Source organism: Aquarana catesbeiana, linkage group LG06 (genome assembly GCF_042186555.1).
Source record: "Aquarana catesbeiana isolate 2022-GZ linkage group LG06, ASM4218655v1, whole genome shotgun sequence".
In the NCBI taxonomy this organism is placed as follows: Eukaryota; Metazoa; Chordata; class Amphibia; order Anura; family Ranidae; genus Aquarana; species Aquarana catesbeiana.
Genome location: NC_133329.1, coordinates 414,683,546 through 414,707,873, shown reverse-complemented (window position 1 = coordinate 414,707,873; position 24,328 = coordinate 414,683,546). Strand labels below are relative to the sequence as shown.

The 24,328-nt window shown below is 47.0% G+C and overlaps 1 pseudogene; it reads right to left on the bottom strand.

Annotated features, from left to right (window-relative positions):
• Positions 1-24,328, bottom strand: part of LOC141147321 (protein mono-ADP-ribosyltransferase PARP14-like) — a 148,552-nt pseudogene that overhangs the window by 34,475 nt on the left and 89,749 nt on the right.

Below are 24,328 nucleotides of genomic sequence, written 5' to 3'. Positions count from 1 at the left end.
AACCAAAATTTGAAAAAAAAAAGTGTGGGGGTCCCCCCAAATTCCATACCAGGCCCTTCAGGTCTGGTATGGATATTAAGGGGAACCCTGCGCCAAAATTTTAAAAAATGGCGTGGGGATCCCCCTCAAAATCTATACCAGACCCTTCAGGTCTGGTATGGGTTTTAAGGGGAACCTCATGCCAAAATTTTTTTAAAAAATGGCGTGGGGTCCCCCAAAAATCCATACCAGACCCTTATCCGAGCACACAACCTGGCAGGCCACAGAAAAGAGGGGGGACGAGAGAGCGCCCCCCCCTCCTGAACTGTACCAGGCCACATGCCCTCAACATTGGGAGGGTGCTTTGGGGTAGCCCCCCAAAGCACCTTGTCCCCATGTTGATGGAGAGAAGGGCCTCATCCCCACAACCCTTGCCAAAAAAGCGTGGGTGTCCCCTCAAATTCCATACCAGGCCATTCAGGTCTGGTATGGATATTAAGGGGAACCTTGCGCCAAAATGAAAAAAAAAATGGCATGGGGGTCCCCCTCAAAATCCATACCAGACCCTTATCCGAGTACGCAACCTGGCAGGCCGCAGGAAAAGAGGGGGGGCGAGAGAGCGCCCCCCTCCTGAACTGTACCAGGCCACATGCCCTCAACATGGGGAGGATGTCCCCATGTTGATGGGGACAAGGGCCTCATCCCCACAACCCTTGCCCGGTGGTTGTGGGGGTCTGCGGGCGGGGGGCTTATCGGAATCTGGAAGCCCCCTTTAACAAGGGGACCCCCAGATCCCGGCCCCCCCTGTGTGAAATGGTAACGGGGTACAAATGTACCCCTACCATTTCAAAAAAAGTGTGAAAATGGTAAAAAAAAACACAATACACGCCTTGGGACAAGTCCTTTATTAAAAAAATTTTTTTTAAAAACTGTCCCACGGAGTCTTCTTCTTCTTCTCGCGCTCTGACGGACTTAAAAATAACCGGCAGCTCTCAGGTGACAGCTCTTTTATAACTGAGGGCGGGGCCACATGATGATGTCGCCGGGTGACCCCGCCCCTTCTGACGCATGGGGACATCCCTATGGCTTTACCGTAGCATCAGAGGGGGCGGGGCCACGCGGTCCATCCCCCTCTGATGCACGGGACATCCCTATGGCATCCCCGTAGCGTCTGAGGGGGCGGGACCACCCGGCGATGTCATCGTGTGGCTCCGCCCTCAGTTATAAAAGAGCTGTCATCTGAGAGCGGCCGGTCATTACGGCGGGTGCCTCCCATGGAGGCAGATTGTAGGCGACATGCGGCTTTTTTTTTTTTTTTTTCGGTCCGTCGGAGCGCGAGAAGAAGACGACTCCGTGGGACAGTTTTATTTTTTTAATAAAGGACTTGTCCCAAGGCGTGTATTGTGTTTTTTTACCATTTTCACACATTTGTTGTGAAATGGTAGGGGTACATTTGTACCCGTTACCATTTCACAAAGGGGGGGCCGGGATATGGGGATCCCCTTGTTAAAGGGGGTTTCCAGATTCCGATAAGCCCCCCACCCGCAGACCCCCACAACCACCGAGCAAGGGTTGTGGGGATGAGGCCCTTCTCCCCATCAACATGGGGACAAGGTGCTTTGGGGGGATACTCCAAAGCACCCTCCCAATGTTGAGGGCATGTGGCCTGGTACAGTTCAGGAGGGGGGGTGCTCTCTTGTCCCCCCCTCTTTTCCTGCGGCCTGCCAGGTTGCATGCTCAGATAAGGGTCTGGTATGGATTTTTGGGGGGACCCCATGCCATTTTTTTAAAAAATTTTGGCGCGGGGTTCCCCTTCAAATCCATACCAGACCTGAAGGGCCTGGTATGGAATTTGGGGGGACCCCCACGCATTTTTTTTTTTTAGAATCTTGGTTCGGGGTTCCCCTGTGGGGGAATCTCATGCCGTTTTTATCAATTAACTTTTATGTGTATTACCGGACCGACAATTCATTATAGCCGCGAGTACTTTTCCTTTAGAAATGCCATTTTGCTGTCAGACTGTTGTAAACAAGGAAACATGCGCCCCTTTACTATACTATAGACACCCAACAGCTACGAAATTTAAAGGAATATTACACTTTTATTGTTTCACTTTAAGCATTATTAAAATCACTGCTCCCGAAAAAACGGCCGTTTTTAAAACTTTTTTTGCATTGATACATGTCCCCTGGGGCAGGACCCGGGTCCCCAAACACTTTTTATGACAATACCATGCAAATAAGCCTTTAAAATGAGCACTTTTTATTTCTCCCATAGACTTTTAAAGGGTGTTCCGCGGCTTTCAAATTTGCCACGAACACCCCAAATTGTTTGACTCGAACATCGAGACCATCACTACCCTGCAATGTAGGAATTGGTAACCAGACATAGGCAGGCAGATTTCTCACCAGAAATGATGGATAATTAATGAGGCATCTGGCTGCCATTGAATTTATTAAGCTCATCTTCCTGGGGTCTGAACCAAGTTCCAAGAAATCCAAGCTGGCCTGTATTAGGGTCTGGAAGATCAGGAAGATAGCTGCTTGTTGGAGAGTCTTCAGAGGAGTCTGCTATGCAGAAAGAAATCCAACAGAGCTTGGGTTAAGCTGCTGCTGGATGGTCTTTACATGGAGACCTCATTACTCAACCTCTCAAGGTACCTGTAACTGCTTGCATAGGGTCAAAAGATTGTTTCCTATTGAGAGTCTGCTGCTAAAATATTAGGACCACCAATAGCCCCTCCTAAAGAGTCTAGTGTCATTGGGAGGGTGCTACTTAGGATCACCAATAGTTTCTCTTAAAGAATCCATTTGTTACTAGGAGGCTGAAACATTAGGGTCACCATTAATTTTGATATTACTGGGAGGCCTTAAGAAATTATAGCTACCGTCCAATACACCATACAATTTTGTTGTTGAAATAAAATAGCCTGGGCTATTTCACTGGTTTGGGGTATTCTGTACCACCAACCTTCTCTCCTCAAGTTGTTGAGCAAATACACTTCAGAAAGACTAATATAGCACCCTGTAGTGTACAGTTTGGGTAGGTAAATTTATGTTTGACTCACAGTAGCTAATTGATTCTGGACATTGCCAAACTCGAGTTCAGGCTGGAGGGCTCTGCAGATCAGGCCTATCACCTCCCCTGGTTATGGAGGTCCATGGAAACTTCCAGAAGCTAGTAGGCAGAAGTACAGAGGCAGGGATCTGAATATTTATAGGAATCTGACCCATCTACAGGCAGGGTGGTTGGGTCAGCGCATAAATATTGTTATTCAAAGCACAGCCTGCCTAGTTTAGAAAGACTAGCATAGGGAAAGGCCTGAAAGCAATCTCATCCAAAGCAGCAGGATACAAGGGACAGTGAGTGTAAATACCTCTACACCCCCAGAGCCTACAAGGGAGAGGGCTGCTAGATGCAATATCCAGCAAGCGTTTGGGCTTTGAGTGTTTTATCCAGGAGACATAGTGCTACTGAAAAAGTAAGATTGCTACTGATCCACAGGGGGCTGATACCACTCTGGAGGAGTACCGCCCAGGATCCATTATTGTGCACAGTTTGACCTCAAGTTGTTCTGTCAAGTTGGGAATCCCTATTCCCAAATCAAGTTGTTTCCCCTCAATAAAAGAATAAAAACAAGCCCATGGACTAATCATTGTCTCTGTAAGAAAGTTGGAAAATGCGTGTTGCCTGTCTGTGCAAGAATAGGGGGACCCAAAAACTCAATGGATCCTAAGGGGTAGCACTACACTAAAATGACTGAAACCTAATGATCACCCATGGTGTGTTGTCAGGTGTTGCTATAGGAAGGGTAGGAGAATCCAGGACAATCCAGTATCTCCTGTGGAAGTAATGCTACAGCTGAGGTGACTCTTCCCTGCAATGTCAGCAGGTGTTTTTAGTTCAGTTCATATAATACAATGGATGAATTACCAAAAAAAATCATATTACCATGTTTCACAACACGTTGGATCTGAATTTGGCTTCCATGCTCGTCTGTGGCCTTTTCTCCTTGTACACTGACAGTATATTGGTGTCCTTGGATCTGGATTTTGATCTGGGCCCTCTGGTTATTTTTTGCCTCTTCCAGCTCCAGGTTTGTAATTTTGTCGAAGGGAACCATAGTTCCTCCATTGTCATATCTCCATTCTACCAGTTTCCCAGTGAGCTCTGCTGCCCCCTCCCTGTTCTTTCTATCTTTTACCCAGTTTATAATTTTTTCGATCTCCCCGGACACAAATAGGACATCCCGGGTGAGGCCCACAATCCGGATGGAGGGGTCGGGTGGTTTGTAAATGACAAAGACCTGAAACTTTTTCTGGAGGTCGGAGATCTTCTGCACCTCGGCTTCTTCTAATTCGGAGATACATTCCTCTGTGATCACCTTCTCTGCCTGCTCACTGTCGATCATCTGCTGTAGCCAAGCCTTCGTCCTGTCCACGCTCCCTTTATCTTCAGCACACAAGCTGAACACCACAGGCTCAATGCCCTCCATAAACTGAAAGGCGGGGAGCTTCTGAACTGGCTTTGGTGCTTTTGGTAAACTAAACAAATCTACAGAGGAAGAAAAGAGACAATGGAGTCACAAACTGCTCTGAAAGTGGAAATATGAATTGTGAACTAATAGTTTATGAATGGGATGTAGACCAGGCTTGGGTAACATGTATTTCAGCTGAGGAACTCTGAGGATGTTCTGTATAAAGTCCATTTGATATTTAATGCTTCACTGATTAAAGTAAATTTAATCCCAATCACTGAGAAACACGAGTGTGCCCCTGTGTTTGTTTTCTATTGTTGGTATTCAATAGTATGACAATGGTGTAAATATAAGAAATCTGAATACTGGGCTGGCATGTTCTGCACATTGAAGGGCTTCAATGATCACCTTGAGTTGTGATAGGAACGAGCGACTTTTGAATTGCAGCGACACACCGTGATATTCAATTCCAATTCCTAGTTTATTCCAATAATAGGTTGTTTGCAAAGCCAATACGTTTCAGGGGCTGTAACTCCTTCATCAGATGTCAATCATGATGTCAACCATGATCTAGCATGGTTGACATCATGCCCCTCCTCCCCTACCGCTGTTCTAGCACACTGATCTGTAGGAGATGAATAATTATTTACCATTGATTGACAGCACGTGTCTTTGCCACCAGGCAGCACTTACCTGAGACCAGTGCATGTTAAAGCAGCATATGCCTAGAAAACCTCTAAATTCTACACTAGCTCACAGCGGGGACAGGGGGGGGGCAGAAGCACCAGAGAACACTAGACTGGTGATGATGAAATCAGCATGACCAACATGGTGACAGCATATGAGGCGGGAGCAACAGAGCACTGTAGATCAGTACTGATGACTTTAGCATGCCTGACAGGTACACCCAAGATGTATGGTGACAGCAGAGGGGGGCGGGAGCAAAAGAGCAGACAGGATCCGTGTCAATGACATCAATGTGTTCAACATGTGTGCCTGAGATCTGAAGTCACAGCAGAGGGGGCGGGAGCAACAGAGCTCTGCTTGATCTACCAATTAGGAACACAAATCGGGCTTCTGGCAGGGAAGGAGCTGACAGGCAGAGATAAAGAAGAGATTTACTGCACAATCGTTTATTATTAAGAGATAAGTATTTCTACATTAATCATCAGACCAGCAGTAAAGTGATTGTAAAGGGTTTTTTTTTTTTTTTAAACAAACATGTCATACTTATCTGCTCTATGCAAGTGTTTTGCACAGAGCATCCCTGATCCTCCTCTTCTGGGGTGTCCTGGCGGCACTCCTGGCTCCTCCACATCATCGGGTGCCCCCACGGGAAGCCGCTTTCCCTGGGGACACCTGTGCGCATGCGCTCACGAGTCCCGCTGCTGCGTCCATTGACACAGACAGCAGGACTCGGCACCGGCAACCGCGTCACTAGAGTTGGCTCCTGCTGCTATCAATATTTCCAATGAGAACCCGAGACAGTGGCTGGGCTCATGCTGATCACTGGAACGATCGAGTTTAGGTAAGAAAAAAAAAGGGGGGGGGGGATTGGGGGGCAGCTGAAGCACAGAAGGTTTTTCACCATAATGCATATGCATTAAGGTGAAAAATCTTGAGACTTTACAACCCCTTTAATTGTTCATGAGACTTCTTCCTTAAGCCCTGGTGAAAGGGGTGGAGTTACAGCTCCCCAAACTGCACTGACTTTGCAAAAAATCAATCATTGTAATTCATTTGTTTTCAGACATAAATATCAGGCTTTGTCATTTCCGTTGGTCGCTCTTCCAAGACACTGAGCTACATCTACATACAGAAATATTTCTTCCTCTTTCTTGTTCAGTCGGCCTCCTGAACTCCCACACCCCCAACTCACTAGAGAATCCACTGAAGATTCTAGTGAAGAAGGATTTGGCTTCAGGTAGGTCGGTCCCCTCTCTCTTCTTCATGCTCATGTAGAAATCATTCAGCATAGGTTGCTGGAATAGAACCACTTTCACCGTCTGAAGAGAACGGACCGATTTAGATTTGATGAAGTCCACCAAACCATCGAGGATTGAGTCGGCCACTGTGGAGGCGGATAATCCCCCTGCACCTGTATCAACCAGACAAAATGTTTACCATAGATATCTACTGACCACAAAATGTAACTTTTACTTCATTAAATGCAAAAAGTAGAAAACATTACTAAGAGGAACCTGACCAGAGCTGCTGTTAGAAATCATGGGGCCCCGTACAGCCTACCTGACAGCAACCAGAAAATATCAAAATAATAATAACAAAATAATTATAAGCAAACACAAACTCATCATAATTTACAAAATTCTTGCTAAATCTAAAAGATAAAACTGTACGGAGTTAATAATTAAAGTTCTGTGTGTAAATGAGGTGTTGGGGCTCATTCACATGGGCGCTGTGGCCTGTACAGTATAGTGTACTGTGTGCAGACAACCAATGTTACTCTATGGGGATGCAGCAGCTGTATGAACACAGCCGCGGGTCCCTAATTTGACAGGTTTGTGGGTGTAGGTGTATGATCCCGAGCACAGACAGTACTCAGCGCTACTGCAGGATGGAGAGGAGAAGAAGCTGGCTGTGCTGCAGTGGAAGCCACAGGAGGACTGTTTTCAGTGATAAGGCAGAATAACCAGCCCTTCTGCCTGGCAGGTGCTTTTGGCCTCCTGTTGAACCGATGGGGCCCAGGCCTCGTACAGGAGGGCCAGTTGTACTGCCTTATCAGCTGCCCTGCATCTGACCTCCAGAGTCTCTACTATAGAAAGCTGGCATTAGATGAGGCCCTTCCCACTACTTAGTGTTGGGATTGTGGGAACCCCTCATAATGGGCACAGCGGGTGTACAGACCCGGGAACTCAGCACAGGGATGGTGGGAACCCCTCATAATGGGCACAGCGGGTGTACAGACCCGGGAACTCAGCACAGGGATGGTGGGAACCCCTCATAATAGGCACAGCGGGGGGTACAGACCCGGGAACTCAGCACAGGGATGGTGGGAACCCCTCATAATGGGCACAGTGGGTGTACAGACCCGGGAACTCAGCACAGGGATGGTGAGAACCCCTTATAATGGGCACAGCGGGGGGTACAGACCCGGGAACTCAGCACAGGGATGGTGGGAACCCCTCATAATGGGCACAGTGGGTATACAGACCCGGGAACTCAGCACAAGGATGGTGGGAACCCCTCATAATGGGCACAGCGGGTATACAGACCCGGGAACTCAGCACAGGGATGGTGGGAACCCCTCATAATGGGCACAGCAGGTGTACAGACCCGGGAACTCAGCACAGGGATGGTGAGAACCCCTCATAATGGACACAGCGGGTGTACAGACCCGGGAACTCAGCACAGGGATGGTGGGAACCCCTCATAATGGGCATAGATATCAATCATCTACCAAACACTGAAATAAAGTTTCAGACTGGACTGATCCCATCACTCATCTCTTATGCAGCGTACACACGAGTGGACTTTTCTATCGGACTGGTCCGACGGACCGAGTCTGGCGGATAATCTGATCGTGTGTGGGCTTCATCGGACCTTCAGCTGACTTTTTCTTTTGAAAGTCTGACGGACTTTAGATTTGGAACATGCTTCAAATCTTTACTTAACTCCGACGGACAAAAACCCACGCTAGGGCAGCTATTGGCTTCTGGCTATCAACTTCCTTATTTTAGTCCGGTGTATGTCATCACGTACAAATCCGTCGGACTTTGGTGTGATCGTGTGTAGGCAAGTCCGTTAGTTAAAAAGTCCGTCAGAAGTCCGTCAAAAGTCCGTTGAAAGTCCGTCGGACCAGTCTGGTCGAAAAGTCTGCCCGTGTGTGTACGCGGCTTCAAGCTGTCACACTGCTATGGAGTTTTCTATGAAGGACACAGAGAGGAGGACAAACACTTATATGCTTGGATGTGTAGGTCTCATGCTGGTTGGATAAGAGAGGAATACAAGCAGGTAAGTATTTTCTCTGTACATTTTATCAATCTTGTAAATGTGTAATTTTATTTGCTGCTTTCATGGAGACACCCATCATCACTGAATGTCCTCTACTTTTCTTTGTGGTTGTGGTAAGAAAATTGCACAAAGAGGTATTATTGTACAACATGCTGCCGATGATCCTATGAAGCATGTGAGATGTGTAGAACACCTTCCTGTGCAGTAAAGCTCCCGGACTGAGTCGGGCAGTTATCAGTTGCAGCTGAGAGAAAGACTTATTTTCTTCTTGCACATGCAAGCCAAACTGTCTGTGATGAATTGATCATACCTGTTCCCAGAGCGGGGAAGGTGACAGAAGAGGCCTGACGCTTCTCACACTCCTGTAGGACATCCAGGACAATTTTCTTGATAGATGTTGGATCTTTTGTCACTACCACATGGATAATCCATTTACACTGTGTGATGTTTCCAGAATCGGTGATGACGTATCCATTATGACGTTGGGCACCTGTCAGAGATGGAAACTTTAGCTGGCAATGTATCTATTCCTGCTTAGCATTAAACTAGGCTTAAAATGTACCGTCTCCCCTGCTGCTGACTAAGCTATCTAAAATAAATGTGTATACTTACCTATGTTTGGCCCGTTCCTATCTGGTCATGTGATCCCGTGTCAGCCAGCAACAGCTGCAGGGAAGAGGAGGGAGCGCTTGACAACAGTTGGAGATTCGAGGAGTGGTGACATCATCTATAGACTCCTGTGGTGCATCCATTGTTGGTGCTCCCTCCTCTCCCCTGAAGCCGCCATTGACTGACATAAAGGAGCCGGATCACATGACCAGACCGGAGCAGGCTGAAAATGAATAATCACCAAAAAAAAATAAATAAAAAAAAGACACACTTTCGGAGACTACCTTGGAAAAGTAAAAAAAGAAAAACATAATAAAAAATCGAATATGTTCTCAACAAAAATACACACCAGTAGGTAGGTGAAGTGTGGTGCGGTGGCAATAATGACTCCGGTTGCAGATAACTAAAATCGTGTATTGCAGAGAATGTTCAACTACAAACAACCCAGTGGGAGGGCGCCGCACCGGGTAACACTCACAATTCTGTGTAATGCATTGGGTAAAGATGCACCAACAGCGTCTGTCTCAGAGGGCGGAATGTGGCCTGGCCCACCTGGATCCAATGGGGAGGATTTCCAAAGAAGGATGGCATGTTGCCAGCCTGTCCCTACTTGTCCGGAACCTTTCCCAGGCGCTAATCACTCCCTAACAGACGGGCGCTCTTTCTCCACTCTAGCCATTTTGCAATTGTGTGCCAAAACTTGGGGGCAGGTACTTAAAAAAACTCTGCTGACCCCAGAATGGATGCCAGGGGTCACCTAAATACAGTGTAGCCAACCAGAATGCTGTCTCAGGGGACCAGGTAATCATAGAGAAACCAGGTTTCTCCTGACTTTCTCTCCAGCTGCGCCACCTACGGGGGAGAAAGCAGACCGCACCTGCCTACATACCGATCAGCCATAAAATTCTGGTCACTGACAGGTAAAGTGAATAACAATACCTTACAATGGCACCTGGAAGTGGGTGGGAAATATTAGGCAGCACGCTGTCTCTGAAGTCGATGTGGTTAAAATCAGATGGTTAATAGAGGACAGAATTAGAAATAGACTTGGGAAACTTAACATTAATAAGTGACCGGGACCAGATGGCTTGCACCCGAGGGTACTTAGGGAACTCAGTCAAGTAATTACCAGACCATTGTCCCAAATTTTTACAGACAGTCTACTGACTGGAATGGTACCAGCCAGGGGCGTTGCTAGGTGGGCAAAAAGACCTGGGGCTTCAGCCCAAAGTCCGCGCCTGGCACCATGGGGGGGGGACACTCATCGCTGACGCACACAGACCTACCTGACACACACTGACCTGACATATACTGACCTACCTGACCCACACTGACCTACCTGACCCACACTGATCTACCTGACCCACACTGACCTACCTGACCCACACTGACCTACCTGACCCACACTGACCTGCCTGACCCACACTGACCTACCTGACCACACTGACCTACCTGACCCACACTGATCTACCTGACCCACACTGACCTACCTGACCCACACTGATCTACCTGACCCACACTGACTTACCTGACCCACACTGACTTACCTGACCCACACTTATCTACCTGACCCACACTTATCTACCTGACCCACACTGACTTACCTGACCCACACTGACCCACACTGATCTACCTGACCCACACTGACCTACCTGACCCACACTGATCTATCTGACCCACACTGATCTACCTGACCCACACTGACCTACCTGACCCACACTGATCTACCTGACACACACTGATCTACCTGACATATACTGACCTACTTGACCCACACTGATCTATCTGACCCACACTGATCTACCTGACCCACACTGACCTACCTGACCCACACTGATCTACCTGACACACACTGATCTACCTGACATATACTGACCTACTTGACCCACACTGACCTACCTGACCCACACTAATTTACCTGACCCACACTGACCTACCTGACCCACACTGACCTACCTGACCCACACTGATCTACCTGACCCACACTGACCTACCTGACCCACACTGACCTACCTGACACACACCGATCTAGCTGACCCACACCGATCTACCTGACCCACACTGATCTACCTGACCCACACTGATCTACCTGACCCACACTGACCTACCTGACCCACACTGACCTACCTGACATATACTGACCTACCTGACACACACCGATCTACCTGACCCACACCAATCTACCTGACCCACACTGATCTACCTGACCCACACTGATCTACCTGACCCACACTGACCTACCTGACCCACACTGACCTACCTGACATATACTGACCTACCTGACACACACTGATTTACCTGACCCACACTGACCTACCTGACCTTCCTGACACACACTGACCTTCCTGACACACACTGACCTACCTGACCCACACTGATCTACCTGACCCACACTGATCTACCTGACCCACACTGACCTACCTGACACAAACTGACCTACCTAACCCACACTGACCTACCTGACCCACACTGACCTACCTGACCCACACTGACCTACCTGACCCACACTGATCTACCTGACACACACTGACCTACCTGACCCACACTGATCTACCTTACCCACACTGAACTACCTGACCCACACTGATCTACCTGACCCACACTTATCTACCTGACCCACACTGACTTACCTGACCCACACTGACACACACTGATCTACCTGACCCACAATGATCTACCTGACCCACACTGACCTACCTGACCCATACTGACCTACCTGACCCACACTGACCTACCTGACACACACTGATCTACCTGACACACACTGACCTACCTGACACACACTGACCTACCTGACCCACACTGACCTACCTGACACACACTGATCTACCTGACCCACACTGACCTACCTGACACACACTGATCTACCTGACCCACACTGACCTACCTGACCCACACTGATCTACCTGACACACACTGACCTACCTGACCCACACTGACCTACCTGACGCACACTGATCTACCTGACACACACTGATCTACCTGACACACATTGACCTGACATATACTGACCTACCTGACACAAACTGAGTGACCTACCTGACTAGACTTCAGGTGACGTGAATCCTGCAGCTCAGCAATACTATGCGGCACGCCCATCAGAGTAGAGTAAACTAGATAGCACTGCAGCAGGCACTCCACTGGTGACTCCAGGCAGCCAGAGCCATGACAGGAGAGGAGAGCCGAGCGGGGATCTCATAGTGACACGGAGTGGTGGGCCGCATTGTAATTACCGCCTTCTGGAGCCTACAGCGCCTATGATGGACGTCACACGTCCCGCGGTCCCGGTGTCTTCTGGAGCCTACAGCGCCTATGATGGACGTCACATGTCCCGCGGTCCCGGTGTCTTGCCGAGAAAGTTCCCTCGGCGGATAAGGACCCCCCCTGTGCGCCTGTGCAGTACGAACTACTATGAGCCGCCAGAGATAGCCGAAGCTCAAAATCTTTAATCAGCTGTACACGGCACCTGCGCCCTAGGTCCAGGTTCCTTCCCCACCATCCAAGTGGACCTAGAGGGGGAATAAAAAAGAGCCGAGCAAAGCGAGGCCATGCCCGAAGCGTGGCGAGCGAAGCGAGCCTGCAAGGGGTCCTCTTACAGGCGCCGTGTACAGCTGATTTTCAGCTATTCACCTTCGGCTATTTCCGCCGGATCCTACTGCGCAGGCTCAGCGCCTGCGCATTAGAGGGGGTCATTATCCGCTGAGCGGAACTTTCTCGGCAGAACACCGGCATTGGCCTAGTGGGATGTCCATCATAAGCACTGCAGACTCCAGAGGGCAGGACCTGCTATGTCACTCGGCCATGCTCGCCGCTCGGGGTCAGATCGGTCCTCAAGACTGAAGTGCAAGCGTGCGATTTTCGTCCCGCCGTGGCCGTGCGCAGACGCAGTGTGTCTCTCCGGGCTGGCCGTGCATGCCATTAATGGCGTCACGCGTCCCGCAATCCTGGCATTCATTGGACCAGTGTGATGTCCATTATAGGACATGGCAGCGCGGCGCCTATGGTGGACATCACTGGTCCAATGCCAGGATCGCGGGCGGGACCGTGTGACGTCCAATAGTCTCGGTCACTCGGAGTTAGGCGCCGCAGCCCACGTGACCGGACTTTGTGCTCGCTCATGCGCAGTGCGGCGCCGCACTTTCATGGGGGACTCGGGGCTAATAATTTTAAAATAAATGGCTGAGACTCTGGGCTTTTCGGGGTCACATTCGGGGCTTCAGCCACGTCTAGCCACCCCCTCCCGACGCCCCTGGTACCAGCTGATTGGAGAAAAGCCAATGTTGCACCAATATTTATAAAAGGGCCAATATACTGTACATCCCTGGGAATTAAAGACCAATTAGCCTAACATCAATAGTATGCAAACTATATACACGATTTTAGCAATGAGAACGGTATCATTAGCAGTAATCAGCATGGATTCATGAAGAATCGTTCTTGCCAAACCAATCTACTAACCTTCTATGAGGAGGTGAGTGCCATCTAGATAAAGGAAGGCCCGTAGACGTGGTGTATCTGGATTTTACAAAAGCATGTGACATAAACGTTTACTGTACAAAATAAGGTCCGTTGGCTTGGACCATAGGGTGAGTACATGGATTGAAAACTGGCTACAAGGGCGAGTTCAGAGGGTGGTGATAAATGGGGAGTACTCAGAATGGTCAGGGGTGGGTAGTGGGGTCCCCCAGGGTTCTGTGCTGGGACCAATCCTATTTAATTTGTTCATAAACGATCTGGAGGATGGGATAAACAGTTCAATCTCTGTATTTGCAGACGATACTAAGCTAAGCAGGGCAATAACTTCTCCGCAGGATGTGGAAACCTTGCAAAAAGATCTGAACAAATTAATGGGGTGGGCGACTACATGGCAAATGAGGTTCAATGTAGAAAAATGTAAAATAATGCATTCGGGGGGCAAAAATATGAATGCAATTTATAGACTGGGGGGAGAACCTCTGGGGGAATCCAGGATGGAAAAGGACCTGAGGGTCCTAGTGGATGATAGGCTCAGCAATGGCATGCAATGCCAATCTGCTGCTAACAAAGCAAACAGAATATTGGCATTAAAAGGGGGATCAACTCCAGAGATAAAACGATAATTCTCCCGCTCTACAAGACTCTGGTCCGGCCGCACCTGGAGTATGCTGTCCAGTTCTGGGCACCAGTCCTCAGGAAGGATGTACTGGAAATGGAGCGAGTACAAAGAAGGGCAACAAAGCTAATAAAGGGTCTGGAGGATCTTAGTTATGAGGAAAGGTTGCGAGCACTGAACTTATTCTCTCTGGAGAAGAGACGCTTGAGAGGGGATATGATTTCAATATACAAATACCGGACTGGTGACCCCACAACAGGGAGAAAACTTTTTCGCGTAAGAGAGTTTAACAAGACTCGTGGCCAATCACTAAAATTAGAAGAAAAGAGGTTTAACCTTAAACTACGTAGAGGGTTCTTTACTGTCAGAGCGGCAAGGATGTGGAATTCCCTTCCACAGGCGGTGGTCTCAGCGGGGAGCATCGATAGTTTCAAAAAACTATTAGATAATCACCTGAATGACCACAACATACAGGGATATACAATGTAATACTGACATATAATCACACACATAGGTTGGACCTGATGGACTTGTGTCTTTTTTGAACCTCACCTACTGTAACTACAGTATGTAAATGTGGCCAATTATTACTATCTATACCATGACTGGGATAAATGAGAACCTTCACAGACATAAAAATGTACGCGGCATGGCCTTTACTGGCACCTGGTGAGCGTCCATCAGCTGTAATAACCCCAATACATGAAGACCATTTGCCTCTATATCTTCCCTACATTTGCCACATTCTGTTGGTGCATTGGGGGTTATTTACTAAAACTAGAGAGTGCATAATCTGGTGCAGCTCTGCATAGAAACCAATTAGCTTCCAGGTTGTATTGACAAAGCTTAATTGAACAAGCTGATGTTAGAAGCTGATTGGCTCCCATGCACAGCTGCATCCGATTCTGAGTGCTCCAGTTTTAGTAAATCCCCCCATATCTATTTTTGTAAACACGCAAAAGCAAAAAATTCAAACAAGGACGGGTCCAGTGCAGAGCTTTACCCAGAGCCGCAGCAGATGATACAACAGACGGTCCAGCAGCTTCCAGAATCGCTTTTGAAACTCCTACAAATAAAAATATAAAACACAATAAGGCTGAATTCACAGAGCTTCAACACATGGTTTAGTATCCTTATTTATCCATGTGACTGTCATTTTCACATCTTATTGGACTCAACTGAAAATACGTATCCTTTATCCTGGTGTGTTAGCTTCATGAATTGTGCCCTATGGCAGCTCAATAGAGAGCTGAGTCCTCCAAAATTAATATTCCTTCATCTACAAGTCTTTCCATCCAAAACTCCTACAAAGCCCTTCACAATCTGATGTCTCTATACATTCTCTCACCAGTTTCCAGATACAACCACACATGACCCCCCCCTCCTCCTCCAGTCACATCCTCACTCTCCTCCACCCAGAACTCAACCATCTCTATGGGATTTAAAGTGTCCTTTTATGAAACTGCGGTAAAATACCGCTATTCAGTTCTCAGGCATTCTCAGAGGAGATTGCTCTCCTCTGAGTGCCTGTTTATGAAGGTGTGTAGATCGCTTCTCATGATGAGTTGAGAAGCGATCTACAAACGCTGGGAACTCCTGAGAACGGCTCCTCTCACTGTGATCTTGCGTGATATAGCGGGATTACAGTATGAGAAAGTGTAAAATACAAAGGTTGAACACGAATCAGCACACATTATTCCCCAACATAATAATAAAATAATAAAGTTAAATTCCCCCTACATAATATACATTAACCTAATTATTAAAAAACATTCTTTTTATCAATATTTAAAGATCATACATGTCCCTATTTAAATGTGAATGGTGTATAGTAAATGAATGTAATGCACATATGTAATGCAGCTATACACCATTCATATAAATGCAAAATACATTGATAATCATTAAAAAATAATTTTAATAAAGTATACAAGTATAAATATGTATTAATAAATGAAAATAAAATATATTTCATAATTGATAAACACCCATAAAACTGTAATAGAACATGCCATGGGTAAAACCATATTTCAGGGTTTACAAAATTTTATTTACTAATAAAGTAAAAATTATATAAAAAATGACATTAATAATAGCATTTAAATGCAGGTAGAATAATATATATATATATATAAAGAATAGTTAACAGTTGTTTGACATAACATATATATTTATTGTAAATAAACCCCCCTATATCTCACATTTTTGAAAATATTTTATCATATCTTTTCATGTGACAACACTGAAGAAATGACACTTGTCTACAATGTAAAGTAGTGAGTGTACAGCTTGTATAACAGTGTAAATTTGCTGTCCCCTCAAAATAACTCAACACACAGCCATTAATGTCTAAACCGCTGGCAACAAAAGTCAGTACACCCCTAAGTGAAAATCTCCAAATTGGGCCCAAAGTGTCAATATTTTGTGTGGCCACCATTATTTTCCAGCACTGCCTTAACCCTCTTGGGCATGGAGGTCACCAGAGCTTCACAGGTTGTCACTGGAGTCCTCTTCCCCTCCTCCATGATGACATCACAGAGCTGGTGGATGTTAGAGATCTTGCGCTCCTCCACCTTCCATTTGAGGATGTCCCACAGATGATCAATAGGGTTTAGGTCTGGAGACATGCTTGGCCAGTCCATCACCTTTTTCCTCAGCTTCTTTAGCAAGGCAGTGGTGGTCTTGGAGGTGTGTTTGGGGTGGTTATCATGTTGGAATACTGCCCTGCGGTCCAGTCTCTGAAGGGAGGGGATCATGCTCTGCTTCAGTATGTCACAGTACATGTTGGCATTCATGGTTCCCTCAATGATCTGTAGCCCCCCAGTGCCGGCAGCACTCATGCATCCCCAGACCATGACACTCCCACCACCATGCTTGACTGTAGACAAGACACACTTGTCTTTGTCCTCCTCACCTGGTTGCCCCCACACACGCTTGTCACCATCTGAACCAAATACGTTTATCTTGGTCTCATCAGACCGCAGGACATGGTTCCAGTAATCCATGTCCTTAGTCTGCTTGTCTGCAGCAAACTGTTTGTGGACTTTCTTGTGCATCATCTTTAGAAGAGGATTCCTTCTGGGATGACAGCCATGCAGACCAATTTGATGCAGTGTGCGGCGTATGGTCTGAGCACTGACAGGCTGACCCCCCCACCCCTACAACCTCTGCAGCAATGCCGGCAGCACTCATACGTCTATTTCCCAAAGACAACCTCTGGATATGATGCTGAGCACGTGACCTCAACTTCTTTGGTGGACCATGGCGAGGCCTGTTCTGAGTGGAACCTGTCCTGTTATACCGCTGTATGGTCTTGGCCACCGTGCTGCAGATCAATTTCAGGGTCTTGGCAATCTTCTTATAGCCTAGGCCATCTTTATGTAGAGCAACAATTCTTTTTTTCACATCCTCAGAGAGTTCTTTGCCATGAGGTGCCATGTTGTACTTCCAGTGACCAGTATGAGAGAGTGAGAGCGATAACACCAAATTTAACACACCTGCTCCCCATTCACACCTGAGAGCTTGTAACACTAACGAGTCACATGACACCGGGGGGGGGGGGGCTAATTGGGCCCAATTTGGACATTTTCACTTAGGGGGTGTACTGACTTTTGTTGCCAGCGGTTTAGACATTAATGGCTGTGTGTTGAGTTATTTTGAGGGGACAGTAAATTTACACTGTTATACAAGCTGTACACTCACTACTTTACATTGTAGACAAGTGTCATTTCTTCAGTGTTGTCACATGAAAAGATAGAAGAAAAGATTTACAAAAATGTGAGGGGTGTACTTACTTTTGTGAGATACTGTGAATAGATAGAGAGAGAAAGAGGCTAGCATCACAATTGTGCAATCACAGATATTGCATGTGACGCATTGCTGTGCATATCACATGCAATGTTTGTGCAATGCAAATTTAAATCATATTGCATTTGCACCAAAATGGTACAGGACCCTTTATTTGGTCCGCACTGGAATCGGATCGCATGGGTGTGAACACCCATACGATCCGATTCCTGCACCATTACATAGTTCGCACTGCAATCTGTGAAATGATCTGGGGGCGTCATTAACTTTACATTGACACCCGCAGTGGTGCACAGATGTCAGTGCAGGTGCGATGTGGAAACCTGCACAGGAATCACGCTGGTTCACGCATCGCACAAGTGTGAACCCAGCCAGAGATATGAACATCTAAAAAATTATATATACCTATATATATATCTATAGCTATAGATATATATATACAGTGGGGACGAAAGTATTCAGACCCCCTTAAATTTTTCACTTTTTGTTATATTGCAGCCATTTGCTAAAATCATTTAAGTTCATTTTTTACACACAGCCCCCCATATTGTACACACAGCACCTCATATTGTACACACAGCTCCCCATATTGTACACACAGCTCCCCATATTGTACACACAGCACCCCACATTGTACACACAACCCCCCATATTGTACACACAGCCCCCCATATTGTACACACAGCACCCCATATTGTACACACAGCACCCCATATTGTACACACAGCACCCCATATTATACACACAGCACTCCATATTGTACACACAGCACTCCATATTGTACACACAGCACTCCATATTGTACACACAACCCCCCATATTGTACACACAGCACCTCATATTGTACACACAGCACCCCATATTGTACACACAGCCCCCCATATTGTACACACAGCACTCCATATTGTACACACAGCACCTCATATTGTACACACAGCACCCCATATTGTACACACAGCCCCCCATATTGTACACACAGCACCTCATATTGTACACACAGCACCCCATATTGTACACACGGCCCCCCATATTGTACACACGGCCCCCCATATTGTACACACAACCCCCCATATTGTACACACAGCACCTCATATTGTACACACAGCACCCCATATTGTACACACAACCCCCCATATTGTACACACAGCACCTCATATTGTACACACAGCACCCCATATTGTACACACAGCCCCCCATATTGTACACACAGCACTCCATATTGTACACACAGCACCTCATATTGTACACACAGCACCCCATATTGTACACACAGCCCCCCATATTGTACACACAGCACCTCATATTGTACACACAGCACCCCATATTGTACACACGGCCCCCCATATTGTACACGCGGCCCCCCATATTGTACACACGGCACCCCATATTGTACACACAGCACCCCATATTGTACACACAGCACCTCATATTGTACACACAGCACCCCATATTGTACACACAGCCCCCCATATTGTACACACGGCCCCCCATATTGTACACACGGCACCCCATATTGTACACACAGCACCCCATATTGTACACACAGCCCCCATATTGTACACACAGCACCCCATATTGTACACACAGCCCCCATATTGTACACACGGCCCCCCATATTGTACACACGGCCCCCCATATTGTACACACGGCACCCCATATTGTACACACAGCACCCCATATTGTACACACAGCCCCCATATTGTACACACAGCACCCCATATTGTACACACAGCCCCCCATATTGTACACACAGCACCCCATATTGTATACACAGCACCCCATATTGTACACACATCACCCCATATTATACACACAGCACCCCATATTGTACACACAGCACCCCATATTGTACACACAGCACCTCATATTGTACACACAGCACCCCATATTGTACACACAGCACCCCATATTATACACACAGCACCTCATATTGTACACACAGCACCCCATATTGTACACACAGCCCCCCATATTGTACACACAGCACCCCATATTGTACACACAGCACCTCATATTGTACACACAGCACCCCATATTGTATACACAGCACCCCATATTGTACACACAGAACCCCATATTGTACACACAGCACCCCATATTGTACACACAGCACCCCATATTGTACACACAGAACCCCATATTGTACACACAGCACTCCATATTGTACACACAGCACTCCATATTGTACACACAGCACTCCATATTGTACACACAGCCCCCCATATTGTACACACAGCACCCCATATTGTACACACAGCACCTCATATTGTACACACAGCACCCCATATTGTACACACAGCACCTCATATTGTACACACAGCACCCCATATTGTACACACAGCACCTCATATTGACAGAAAAACACAGAATTGTTGACATTTTTGCAGATTTATTAAGAAATAAAACCTGAAATATCACATGGTCCTAAGTATTCAGACCCTTTGCTGTGACACTCATATATATAACTCAGGTGCTGTCCATTTCTTCTGATCATCCTTGAGATGGTTCTACACCTTCATTTGAGTCCAGCTGTGTTTGATTATACTGATTGGACTTGATTAGGAAAGCCACACACCTGTCTATATAAGACCTTACAGCTCACAGTGCATGTCAGAGCAAATGCATTTATGTTTCTGGTTGTTACATGACAAAATGTGGGAAATTTCAAAGGGTTACATAGTTACATAGTAGGTGAGGTTGAAAAAAGACACAAGTCCATCAAGTCCAACCTATGTGTGTGATTATGTGTCAGTATTACATTACATATCCCTGTATGTTGCGGTCATTCAGGTGATTATCTAATAGTTTCTTGAAGCTATCAATGCTCCCCGCTGAGACCACCGCCTGTGGAAGGGAATTCCACATCCTTGCCGCTCTTACAGTAAAGAACCCTCTACGTAGTTTAAGGTTAAACCTCTTTTCTTCTAATTGTAATGAGTGGCCACGAGTCTTATTAAACTCTCTTCTGCAAAAAAGTTTTATCCCTATTGTGGGGTCACCAGTACGGTATTTATATATTGTGAGGTCACCAGTACAGTATTTGTATATTGTGGGGTCACCAGTCCGGTATTTGTATATTGTGGGGTCACCAGTACAGTATTTGTATATTGAAATCATATCCCCTCTCAAGCGTCTCTTCTCCAGAGAGAATAAGTTCAGAGCTCACAACCTTTCCTCATAACTAATATCCTCCAGACCCTTTATTAGCTTTGTTGCCCTTCTTTGTACTCGCTCCATTTCCAGTACATCCTTCCTGAGGACTGGTGCCCAGAACTGGACAGCATACTCCAGGTGCGGCCGGACCAGAGTCTTGTAGAGCGGGAGAATTATCGTTTTATCTCTGGAGTTGATCCCCTTTTTAATGCCAATATTCTGTTTGCCTTATTAGCAGCAGCTTGGCATTGCATGTCATTGCTGAGCCTATCATCTACTAGGACCCCCAGGTCCTTTTCCATCCTAGATTCCCCCAGAGGTTCTCCCCCCAGTCTATAGATTGCATTCAGATTTTTGCCACCCAAATGCATTATTTTACATTTTTAAGGGTGTGAATACTTTTTCAAGGCATTGTATATGACTCAGAATGCAAGAAAAAGTTTGTGATCCTTTAGAATGTTTCTGGATTTCTGCATAAATGATATCCAGTCTACACTGATCAGCCATAATTTTATGACCACTGGCAGGTAAAACGGCAGTAATATAACATTGATTATCTGACTACAATGGCATCTGAAGGTGGGTGGGATATATTAGGCAGCAAGTGAACATGTTGTTCCAGAAGCTGATGTGTTGAAAGAAAAAATAGTCAGAAGTAAGGATTTTAGGGACTTTAACAAGGGCCAGATTGTAATGGCTAGAACCATAAATACCTAAAATTTGCACGTGAGCATCAGAACTGGACCACAGAGCAATGGAAGAAGGTGTCCTGGTCTGAGGAATCACATTTTCTTTTTACATCATGTGCAGGGCCGCCATCAGGGGGGTACAGCCCATACACTTGTAAGGGGCCCCAGTGTCTGGATGGGCCCGGTTGAGAGAAGGCGGGTGCAGAGGAGCTCCTGTATGTGTGAGTCGGCAGGCCCCTGCTCTGTCATTGAGCTGATGTCTGGCTCTTTGCTGCCACCTCTGGTCATTTCCTGCATGTGCACCCCTCTGCTTGTGCAAACAAGAGCTGGTTGTGCAGGGGGAGACGGGGCACATTTCTCTGTGTGTACATGTCTTGTGTGTGTATACATGCCTGTGTGTGTGTGTGTGCGTGCATGTCCTTTATACACATGTGAGTGGTGCTGGGAGCATACAGGTGTGAGGGGGGCTGAGGCACTGAAGGACTCGGTGGGATGGCTAGTGGGCAGATTTGTTGGGACTGCCAGAAGGCGTGACCCTGGGGAATATTGGTGGTCAGGCTCGGGGGGGGGCAGGCCTAAAGCTATCTAAGGGGCCCCACAATTTCTGATGGCTGCCCTGATCATGTGGATGCCTTGGTGTGTGTGCATCACTTACCTGGGGAGTAGGCAGGTGCAGTCTACAGTGCAGGTGGCACTTGTCCATAGCAGTAATGCAACTGAAGGAGGAGGTTGGGAGAAAATAATCTGGTTGGACGCACTAGATCCAAATGATTCTAGTGGCCATCTCACGTCGCGCAGTTTATTTATGTCCTTGTCCCCGCAATTTTGTGCGCTTTATACAAGTGGTTAGTGTAGGGACCGGTTACCCAGCTGTCATTAACAGCACTAGCGGTAAGAAGAGGCTCCGGAGGAATAGGGAATGAGTAGGGCTTACATCTGTCTCTTTAGGAAGCTCCCCTTTGGGTTGGACCACCCAGGCCGCACTCCGCTCCCCTTGAAAGACACTGTCGATAGCTCAGGCCCTTTTACCACTCCCCTTGGAAGACACTGAAAGACACTGTCGATAGCTTGGATCCTCATACCACTGACTCTGCTCTGCCAGCCTTGTTTGTACCATTTTACAAGTTCTGCAATACATTGTTTTTGACAATACAGGACTTTGTGTGCTTTCTGCTGCCACAACATGCTGCCATTACCCAACACCTGGCAGCAGTAGACAGGATATGCCCCTGTTCGCAGCAGGTATGGAAGGAAGAGCAGAGACCATTATGGCACCGTTGGGAGCAGCCTTGGCCCTGGTGCCCATGTTTAATACTACCAACATCTCTGTATCAGAGTGGTAGGAGAGACTGGAGAGTGCTGTGAGCATTCCCACCCACATCGCAGAGCTAGCCATCAACTCACTGAAGGATGATGCCTGCAGAGCGGTGATGGTTCTGCCGGAGGACACACGGTCTAGCCTGGAACAGATCATGGTGCGCCTCAAGGGTCTGTTTGGGGAAAAACGTGACAGTTCCAGGGCTGAGGTAGAGGTTCTTCATTTGCAGGCAACAAGAAGACGAAAGCCTCACACACTTTGTGGTAGCCCTCCAGAATCTGAGGAAGCTCCTAGAAAAGAATGATGTGCACGGCTGTGCCGACATCACCTCCTCAGACTACTGAGGGACCAGTTTGTGGTGGGAGTGAAGGCCAGCTCTGTTAGGCGAGCCCTGCAGGAGTTAATTAAAGTGCAACCCACCCTCTCTTTCAGTGATACCATAGTGGAGGCAGTGGGGTGGAAACAGAAGGACGTGGAAGCAACGGTAGTGGTAACCAAGAGGTGTGAACCACTGCCTTCAAAGGAGGAAGCCTTGGCCCCATCTTCCCTTTTAGCTGGAAAGAACCTTGCTTCCATGAAGCAGGAGGTGTCCACATTCAAGCAAGAGCTGGCGCACCTCTCCAAAGGTGACAATCTGCTACGGAGGGACCCAGATGAAGACTGGAAGTGCTAGTGGTGTTTCCCCCTTAGCCAGAAATCGCAGCAGGCCTGAAAGCAGAAAGCTATTAAACTAAGGGCTGAGGGATGATCCCCCGGGATCCCCCGGGACTAGGGATGAGCCGAACACCCCCCGGTTCGGTTCGCACCAGAACCCGCGAACGGACCGAAAGTTCGCACGAACGTTAGAACCCCATTGACGTCTATGGGACTCGAACGTTCGAAATCAAAAGTGCTCATTTTAAAGGCTAATTTGCATGGTATTGTCCTAAAAAGGGTTTGGGGACCCGGGTCCTACCCCAGGGGACATGTATCAATGCAAAAAAAAACTTTTAAAAACGGCCGTTTTTTCGGGAGCAGTGATTTTAATGATGCTTAAAGTAAAAAAAAAAAGTGAAATATTCCTTTAAATATCGTACCTGGGGGGTGTCTATAGTATGCCTGTAAAGTGACGCGTGTTTCCCATGTTTAGAACAGTCCCTGCACCAAATGTCATTTTTAAAGGAAAAAATCTCATTTAAAACTGCTTGCGGGTTTAATGTCATGTCGGGTCATGGCAATATGGATGAAAATCA